The following is a 10,297-nucleotide window of genomic DNA, read 5'->3' as shown; positions in this document are numbered from 1 at the left end:
ACTATGGCTAGATCTATTGAATTTACCCCCCTCTTTTAATTCAATGGCTCTTAGATAAGATTAGTGGTTTTATTATCTTAATTTGTGAAACCCTAACTTCCCATAAATTATAGTTTCGAAAAAGAGACTTATGGAGATTTATTTTGTTTTAGAAGAATATTAACTATTTTGGATTATTTAATTTCCCAAAAATGAAAGGGGCAAGAGAAGGCGCTCTGCAACTTGTATGGATCCGGGAAGGATGCACTGTCACCCTCCTCGGATTTCAAACTGGTTTGCTGGCGCTCGTGAGGTCATCTTGGTGTCCTGTCGTGTGAAACTCATTTTCATCCCCGTGTTGCCTTGGTGTTTGAAGGATTTGCTTGTTTTTGCCTCGTGTGTGTTTTATTCGTTCTTCTTTTTCTCTTCTTTGATTTTATCTCCCTCGACATGCTTGTTTTTTTTCTTGGCAATCTGCCCCTGGACTTAAGTTTTGTTCGTGCTCTTTCCTTGAGGCCGCTCGTGCGAGATCGATGGTTAATTTGAGTAATGGCGATCCCACTCAAAGGAATGATGAGGAAGCCATCATTAATAATGAGGGGGGTTTGGAGGATGAGGTTGTCATTTCACATAAAGAAAAGCATGAGAAGCTTTTCTACAAAGCAGTGGTTATAGAACATTCGACCACAATTTGTCCGCCTTCTGCCTGTTTTAATGGATCTTTTTACAGGCCCGAGCACATGGACACTGAGACTGCCTCAGGAGGGGCGGCAACCAATGGAGATAGACTTGAACCTAGGGATGATAGAGTAGTCAACGAACCCAGAGGAGGAGGAAATGGTAAGTCTCATCCTCTCGGGTTGAAGACAACCCTTTCCTTGTCACCTAGTGAGGATATCGTTAAGGCTATTAGGGTTGAGCAGTCACGCTTAAGAAATATTGCAGTTTTCTTTGTATGCATGGATAGAGAATCTTTGCCTTTGAGGAAGTTTTTTGATGATTGGATTGCTAATGTGTGGGGTAAAAAATTAGGCATTCATGTTAATTTCTGCAGAATGATTATGAAGGGTTTATTTGTAATTTTCTTGAAATCTCATAACATGCAAGATAGGATTTTGAAGAAGAATTTTTGGAATGTCAGACGTTCTCTATATAGGGATTTTCCTTGGTCTCCCAAAGGAAATGTAGAGCAGGTTATTGCTCACTCCTCTCCCAGTTGGGTTGAAACTAAGAATCCCCAGCTCGAATTTTGGCCTTTCATCTCTCAGATTTTGAAACCACTGGGCTCCGTCCTACAAGTCGAGGACTCGAGAACTACCCTCCCTCACTTGAATGCTCGGGCCCTTATTGATCTTGACCCTGAGCTATTGTTTCCTCACATTATCTCTCTGGAATTTGAAGGAGAAAGATTTGCTTGGGAATTGTCTTTGTTGGGTAATTTGGGGGCATGTTTTTTCTGTAAAAATAATGGACATATGAGAAAGGATTTCCCTTCTCTGAAGAAACCTCACAATGCTAATTTTAATATTGATGATAAAAATAATTTGAGAAGTGACAATAGTAGAGTGCCAAAAGTTGTTTCTTCCTCAAAAGAGGGTGTCTCTTTATCAATGGATACTCCATCCGACATGGGCAAAGAGAAGGTTAATTATGGCCCAAAGTGTCCAATTGGTGATAATAGTGAAAATAAATTTGTTAGTCTTTCTAATCCTCTGTTCGAGGATGAATATGAGATTGTTCAAGCCCCTCTCATAAATGATCCCTCCAATATCTCTATTAGGTGTCAATTAGTACAAGCTAATCCTCTTTTCTCTAATCAAGTAAGGGTTTTGAATTCTTCCCCCCAACCCAGATTGAATGCTCAACAGCTTGCTCTTGCAATTATTAAGGAGAAGGCCGATCTTTTAAGAAATGCCACTTTAGTCCCATCTGAGTTGAGGCTGAGCAACTCCTTACCTGGTATCATGAACTTCATGGTGGATGGTTCCTCATATAAGCAAATCTTGCCCTTTGTCTCAGATGGTTTAGTTAGTAGTAATGCTGAGCAATTTATAAAGGTGGTTAGTAAAAAACTAGGAAAGAAAAGAAAAACATTTGATAGACAATTTCTTTCCAATGATAATATTAAAAAAGTTATTGAGGTGCCTGAGTGTTTTAATAGACTGTACAAGAACCAAAAACCCTCTTCCAAATAAGTTTCTATGATGATGCACATACATAGCTGGAATGTTAGGGGCCTGAAGATGTCTGATAGAAAATATGTGGTCATAAAAATGATGTAATAGAATCAAGGAAAAAGACATTATATGCCTTCAAGAGATCAAAGTGGTAGGGTTTCAAGCTTATACTATGTTGAAATTTCTGTGGGATCAGGCCATAGGGTTCCATTCCAACATGAAAGGGGTAAAGGTGGTACTGCCATTATGGTTGGCCCCAAGTGGGCAGATAAGATCATTGCCAATGGTGTCTCCCCCTGCCAAAGAGCCTTGTGGGTTACCTTTAAGGAGAAGGATTGTGTTTTTGGTATTTGCAACATTTATGCGGCTAATGATTACAGAGACAGAGCTAGACTTTGGGACTGGTTGACAACCAGATTGCCGAATGCCTATTGGAACTTTATGGGTGATTTCAACATGATTGAACATGGTGAGGATAAAAGTGATGGTAATAAACATTGTTGGAAGGGTAATGCACATTTTTTATGGGCCAAATTCAAAGGATATTTAATCTGATAGACCCCATGGAGAAGAGAAAGGGTTCCTTTTATGGTATTTGGTTCACATGGTGAAATAACCAAAGTGGTAAACAAAGAATGTATTGTAGACTGGATAGATGTTATGCAGACGCCTCTTTCTTTTCCTTATTCCCTTTGAGGGGGCAAGCCCCCATTTGTGTCTCCCTTGCTAGCATCTCAGATCATTCTCCTATTTTTGTCACTGTTGATTTGGACCTTGACCCCTCCTCTGTGATTAGACATAAAAGGGAAAATTGATTCAAACTTAATGTCTCCTTGCTTAATGATGAGGATACTGGAGAAGCTATTAAGATGGTCTCTCAATTGACTAAAGTTTGTTTCTCCCATATCAGACCTAGGGAGCAGTGGGAGGCCCTTACTGCTTCTTGGAGGAAAATGTTTCAGATTATTGGTAAGAAATATGCTATGGACAGATCTAAGGAGGAGTCCTTTCTTCAAACTAGGTTCAATGAGGCTGAATAGGAACTTCGGGGTAAGGGGAATGACCTTAGTCTGGAGGGAGAGTTGTCCTCTGTCAAGAACCTATTAAGGAAACTGCAAAACTTCAAGATCAAAGGGCAAAAAGTTAGAGCCAAAATGAATTGGATTAAAGGTGGTGATAAGGGATCCATTTATTTCTTCAATCTTACCAGGGGTAAAAATAAGAGGGAACTTATTAAAGACATTCAAGTCAACAATTTAACCAGTAATGATCTAGTAGCCATCAAAGAGGCATTCTTCAGTTTTTACAATGGTCTCTTCTGTTCTGAGCATGGGGATAGTAATTAGGAGGCCCTAGAGAAATGCTTATTGTTAATCCCTAAGAAAATTTCTTGTGAGGATGCTAAGGCTCCGAGTCTTAAGATCTCTTTGGAAGAGATCAAAAGTTCTATCACTTCATTAGTCAATGGCAAGTCTCTAGGGATAGATGGTTTACCTGCTGAATTCTATAAGAAGCACTTGGATTGTATAAGCCTGGAACTATTTGCATTATATGAAGATGTTTTTATACAGGGTTCCCTTGGAGAAAATATCAATAAAGGTGTTATCAAGTTGTTACCTAAAGGTGGGGATAAGACTCTGGTTAAAAATTGGAGACCTATCACCTTGTTGAATATGTCATACAAAATTATTGCAAAAATATTGGCAAGGAGAATTACTGGATTGTTAGATAAGTTCATAGCTGCCACACAAATTGGATTCATAAAAGGTAGATATATTTTGGAAAGCTTGGTTACCAGTTGGGAGGCAATGCACTGGGCTAAAGCTGATAATCAAAATGTTGCAATGGTCCTTTTGGACTTTGAGAAAACATATGATAGAATTGAGTGACTGTTTGTTAGAGGGATGTTACAAGCTTTTGGTTTTCCTTCATATTTTTGTAAATGGATAGACATTATTTTTAAAGACTCCTTCATAGTCATTGAGGTTAATGGTGATATGTTTGAGCCTATCCCCCTAAGGAGGTCTATAAGGCAAGGGTCCCCCATTGCCCCGACCCTGTTTGTCATTGCTACTAATGCTTTTTATTACATTCTAAGGGCCCCGGAATTTAAGCCCTCTATCAAAGGTCTTACTCTTCCTAATGTTGATGATCTAATTAATGCTCAATTTGCTGATGATATTGCTTTATTTTTAGCCCTAAATGAGGATAACTTTGATAATGCCATGGAGAGACTTCAATTTTTTTATTTGGCCTCCGGTGCTAAGATAGCTCCTCACAAATATATAGTGCTTGGATGGTCTGAGACTCCTCCAAATTAGATTCCATGCAAAGGTTGGCAATGGGCAGGACCAAACTCTATTTTAAGATATCTTGGTATCCCCTTTGCTATTAATCCATCTAATCAAGATATGTGGCAGTGGATATACTATAAAATTGAAAAGAAACATCTTAAATGGTAGACTCACCTTCTCTCCTTGGCTGACAGAGTGCAGATTGTTCAAAAGGTTCTTTCCTCCCATCATGTCTATTGTGCCTCGACATGGGTGTTTGCCAATTATCAAACCAATAAGCTTGAGAGGATTATGTGGGACTTTTTATGGTCTAATGGGATGGGGCACAAGAAGAGACACTGTGTGAACTAGAATTGGTGTTGCAGACCTAGATGTATGGGTGGATTGGGTATCAAGGATATTAGGGCTCATGGCATTGCTTTAGCTTCCAAATGATTGTAAAAGCCCTATATGGCAATGAACCTTGGAAGGTGATGATAAGAAACAATATTGAAAGGTTGATTGTTAAGAAAGATAAAAAATGGAGGAACGTCCCTTTATGTGATATTGTATTAGGGGACTATAACATGAATGTGTTTGGCTCCAGTGTATTTGCCTCATTATGGAAGGCATGGTCACAAGTAAGGAGGCTACTCCCCTCTAAGGATGCAATGTGCATTTCTCCATCATATGTTGTTGTGGATAGATCTATTTGGTGGGGGGTGAACCTGAACAATAAACCCCTTGCTTTGACTCAAAGCTTCTCTGCTAAGATATGGAATGATAAGGGTATCTCTTTGATTAGCAATGTATTGATTGACAACCGACTTGGCTCTTGGGTTGAGATTAAGCCTAAATATGAGATCCCTGCTTCACAAAAGAAAAAATACTCTCTCATTGGTAAGGCTACAGGTTGTTTTTTCCCTGGCAAGATCTTGGATACTGTCTCCTTCTTGAAACAACTTAAATGGTTGGATGGTTCTCCCTTCTTGGAAATTTCTACTAAACAGATTTTTTTGATGTTAGAGGAGGATTACTCAATCTTCTCTAGAGTTAATCAAGGTTGGGGTCTAGATTGACCTAAGTCCAGGTGGCAATTTGTTTTTGATTTCTTTTGGCATTCTCCCATTGACCCTAATAAGTCTTGTTTTATATGGATCCTTCTTTTAAAAAAGATAGCAGTTGGTTCCTTCTTATCTGCTGAGGGTCTCATGTCTATTAAGTGTGTTGTGTACAATATCCAAGAATCCTTTGAGCACTTGTTTTTTGAGTGTGAGTTTGCTTGTGGTGTGCGGTCCATTTTCCTTGGCCTCTCTATTGCCTGGAACCACTGGCCTGGTCCTTCCTGGAGTGAGGTCCTTGCTGGTTTTGTTGAATCTTTTGACCTTAAGATGAACCAATTCTGGTCTGTCTTTTCTTAAGAGGTGTTATGGTTTCTTTGGAAAGAAATAAATGGAGAGGTTTTTCAAAACAAGAGGATGAGGCTTACTAAGTTTAATAATAAACTCACACATTTTTATATTATGTCATAGGTTTCTATTGTCTTGGAGATCTCTAAAGACAAATTCATGACTCTGGTTCGTGAAGGTACTCTGCAGATTTACAAGGAAGATATCCAGTCTGTCTAGTACTTCAAGAAACATATGGATATGTTGCATCTAAAGGAGATCGAGGCCTTGGTTTAGTACATGCACAAGCTCAAACTTGAAGACTCAAATGCACTTTCTCCTAGAATTGGGGAGAAAGGCACAGGAGAACAATGAACATGGTGGATTTTTTTGTTACCTATATACTGGCCTATGAGGCATTTTGTATTAATCCTCTTTATATGATGTTCATATTGTAATACATAGTCATCTGACACAAGGTTACGACCTTTTTTGATATACATGTGAAAAAGATATTGTACAAAGCAGGAAATAGAAGAAGAACAAAGCAAAATATATGTTAAAAACAGGGCACCTGATAGTATGATGTATATGTTTTGAACTATTTTAATACAAAAAAAATGAAAGGGGCAATTAGAAGGGTACTAGGAAGTTGAAACTAGAATGGGCTATGTTATAACTTGGTTGAATGTTAGACGATGATGAGAAATATGCATCTAAGAGGGAAAAAAGGTTAGGTAAGTAGGTTGAATAAGGGCATGGGAATGCTATAATATGATGAGCCTCTCTAGGTGGATAAAAATGAGGTTTTTAATGAAAAATAAGAGTGAAGAGATTGAATCATAACTAATATCATTTGGTAGATCAATCTAAAGGATAGACAAATGGTGCCCAATGTTTTGATGGGTAGCAAGATTGGCTTCAATTAGTTTAGCCTTTAGATCAAAGCACTTATTGGTAGGGGTCATGTAATATGGGAAATTGTGTGGGTTGGACAACAAGGGGTGAATAAACTAGTAAGAATAAAAAAGGAAGAGGTAGGCATATTGTTAGTGGACATAGTTGGGTTAAGATGAGAGATTTAATGATAGACAAATGTAGATGAAGGGTTGTTGGAGGAAACAAAGTTCACTAACTTTGACTAAAACGCAACAACAAGAGAATGATAATATAATGAAGAAATTAGATATGGAAAATATTAGAATTATAGTTTTAGGAAAAATTAACACATGATCTCTAGTATGACTATGCTACTACCCATTATTTGTGGAGGCATTTCCTTTTATTTGATAGTTAAAAGTTGTTTTTTTAATTTTTTTTTTTTTTTTTGATCGATAACATTATGTAATATATTGCTTAAAAAAAGAAAAGTGATACATCTAAAGAGCAGAAAGACTATCTGCCACACTAAGGGGTCACACCCCTACTACAAAAAGGAACCCAATAAAGCACCAACCCACCCTGACCAACATCCACAAAACGGGTCACATACATACACAAAAACCAAACACTAGGCCCCGAACAACCCAAAGATCCTAACTACGAAACCACCCCAAAGCCTCTTCTCTTGAAAAATTGGGGATACCCCCGCTAGGACTAGCCTCCAGCGACACGCTCCCTTCACCTGGCACTGTTCCTGGCCTGTTTCCACATAGAGACCCATGCTCCACCACCTTCAACAATTTCTTTGGAAGTTGGTGACAAACCAAAGGCCTCCCATCCTCACCCAGAGGGGCCTCAGACCGAATGGGAGTCACCTTCTCGCGTATCTTCACACACTTAGTCAACCCCAATTGATGAACAAAATTCACAATCTCACCCCAGCCTTGCCTCGCGTCCTCCATCTGCAATGCAACCAACTGAGAAGCCGACCAGATGACAAAAGGCTACATCTCTCCATCGTCCACTCCAATCCTCCTGCGCGGACCTTCCACCGACCTCAGTCCCTCGCCAATGACAGCACGGGCCACCACTACCTGCAACCCTCCTGCCCATTTGGGTCTTAACACCAGTGAAGTAATCCGTTGCACTTCCTCCACCGACTTCCCCACCTGCAAGGCCAAGGCAATAAAAAGCGATGAAATGTCAAGGTTTGTTCTTGACTGCCAATCCTGAGTTAGGAATTCCTCACCAAACATCAGCCTCACTGCCCTCCAGAAATCGTCTCCATCCACTCTGAAGACGTTCGTTAATCTAATCCTTGAGACCATCCCACGAAACGCAAGCAATTGTCCATCCGACTCCAAAGAAAAATTTGCTTCCATCCTTGCTCGCAGTTGCAAAAGAAACCCTGACCACTTCGTCTACCACCAAGCAGCCACCACAAAATGCAGGAGACGAAACACAAGGGCCTTTAAAGGCCACCACCATCATAAGTCATGAATACTCCACACGCTTCGCAAAAAACTAGGCATCATCACTAGTCACTCACACCGCTCGCCTCAATCATCATCCATCACCACAAGGCCACTTGCAGTAACACCGTATAACACACACCACGAGGAACATTAATTCTCGCAGGATCATGGCAACAAGAGGTCACTTCAAATCGAGCTCGGGTTCACTTTTCTAAAATAAGCCTTCTACCCAAAATCAGAATCAAGAAGATTACAATTTCTAAAGTCCTCAAACAAACTAAACATATTTTCCAAGGAGCCATTCACTCCCACATTGGAAAGTTTATCAGCTTCCAAGTTTGCTTCTCGGAGAACATGAGTTACCTTAAAATCTTCAAAACCGTTCAGCAGAAGTTGCATTCTTTGCACCTGCTTGTCTAAAAGCCACGCTTCCATTCGACCTCAAGCTATCCCATTCACCACAACTTGAGAGTCGCCTTCCAAATGAAGTTTCTTGACCCCCAATTTCCCAACCATTAGGATTGCTTCTAACGCTGCTTGACACTCAGCCATGTTGTTCGTTCCATCCACCAATCTCTTAGCACCAATGGCTAGAGTGTTGCCCCGACCATCGCGGGCAATCACCCCAACACCCAAAGGCCCTGGATTGCCCCTCGATGCACCATCAAAATTGATCTTAATCCACCCCTTATTAGGCAGAGTCCACTCAGGGATTGATAGGCCCTGTCTTTGAAGATTAGCCCTTAGTAGCCCATTAGCAGGCCTTTAAATTTTTTTTTTATATCAATAATTTGTGAAGGCATTTATTTTTGTTTGAAAGGTAATGTTTTATTTTAATGTAAAATTCACATGAATAAAAATAAAAATGAGCTAAAGATATATATTTTTTGTTATTAAAGAAGAAGCATTGAAGTTTTGAAGATTGATTGCTCATGTCAAGCTCACCAAAATGAAGATGCTGGAAAGAACCTATCCCACTTAATATAAGTAAATTTGCAAATCTTCACTTTTGATAACTTATTAAAAAGAATCTACTTATGCTAATGAAAGCTCAAGCAAAGTCAAAACAAATAAATCACTTTTGAAATGAAAGATTTATCTAGATAGTTCCTTTATTTTTTTCAACAATCTATCTAGGTACCATACTTAAACTATGCTCATTAACTTATCTTAATCTACATAGTATTGATTATATCTTTCAACACTTGAACACATAAAATGGAATATATGATAGGAGAAACTATGCAAAAGAGAAGGATGAGATAATGCAAATCAATGGGTGGTCAAATTGAAGATTCTAGTAGTATTATTTAATATGGTATGAATGCCATCTAATCTAAACAGGGAGCCTAGTTGAGATTACTCTAGAGCTTGCCTAAATGGTGAAGCCCTTAGTTTGGTTTTTTAATCTCCGTGCAAGTAGTTAATATATTTGTGCATGCACTTAGATTTTATGAATATAGTTAACAAGATAAAAATATAATATAAAACACATGGTTTAAAATATACAATATCGTGTTGTCACAAACTCCAGTGGGAAATGAAAAATCCCAAAGTGCCAAAGGACAATGAATAAGATTTTATAAATATGGAAATAATAAGAAAAGGTGGTTCCTCTAGTGAGGAGAGGAATTCAAGATGAGAACACTATTTTAGAAGGAGATTAAAAAGGGAATGAGTAATAGAGATCACCCACAAAGAGGAGCAACTTTACTAATACCCAAGGATTTTATTAAAAAAAGGGGAAAAGAGGTGGAACTCACTCAAGAAGAAGAGAAACTTCACCATGTTTTCTTCAAGGAGTGAAGAATGGTGGAGCTCACTAATGGAGAGGAGCAGTTTCACCACGTTAGTTGAATTTTCACATATATCAAATTTGTAGAATTTTGGGACAACTATGTATGCTTGATTTCTCATGAGAAGGTTGAGTCTTTGATGACCTCTCTCCTTGTTTTATTTCAAAGGGAAATGAAAGATGTCCATGCTAAGAGTCATAATTCTATTTGAACTTTTTATCTCTTCTTGCTATATAGAGATTCAATGAATCCAAGTATACACATAATCAACCATTGAAGAGCTTTATACAATAACAAAATCTATAATGACAATATAACCAAAGCTCA

The sequence above is a fragment of the Cryptomeria japonica genome, chromosome 5, assembly GCF_030272615.1.
Source record: "Cryptomeria japonica chromosome 5, Sugi_1.0, whole genome shotgun sequence".
Classification (NCBI taxonomy): Eukaryota; Viridiplantae; Streptophyta; class Pinopsida; order Cupressales; family Cupressaceae; genus Cryptomeria; species Cryptomeria japonica.
The sequence above is the reverse complement of the archived record's forward strand: the minus strand, read 5'-3'. Positions refer to the sequence as shown.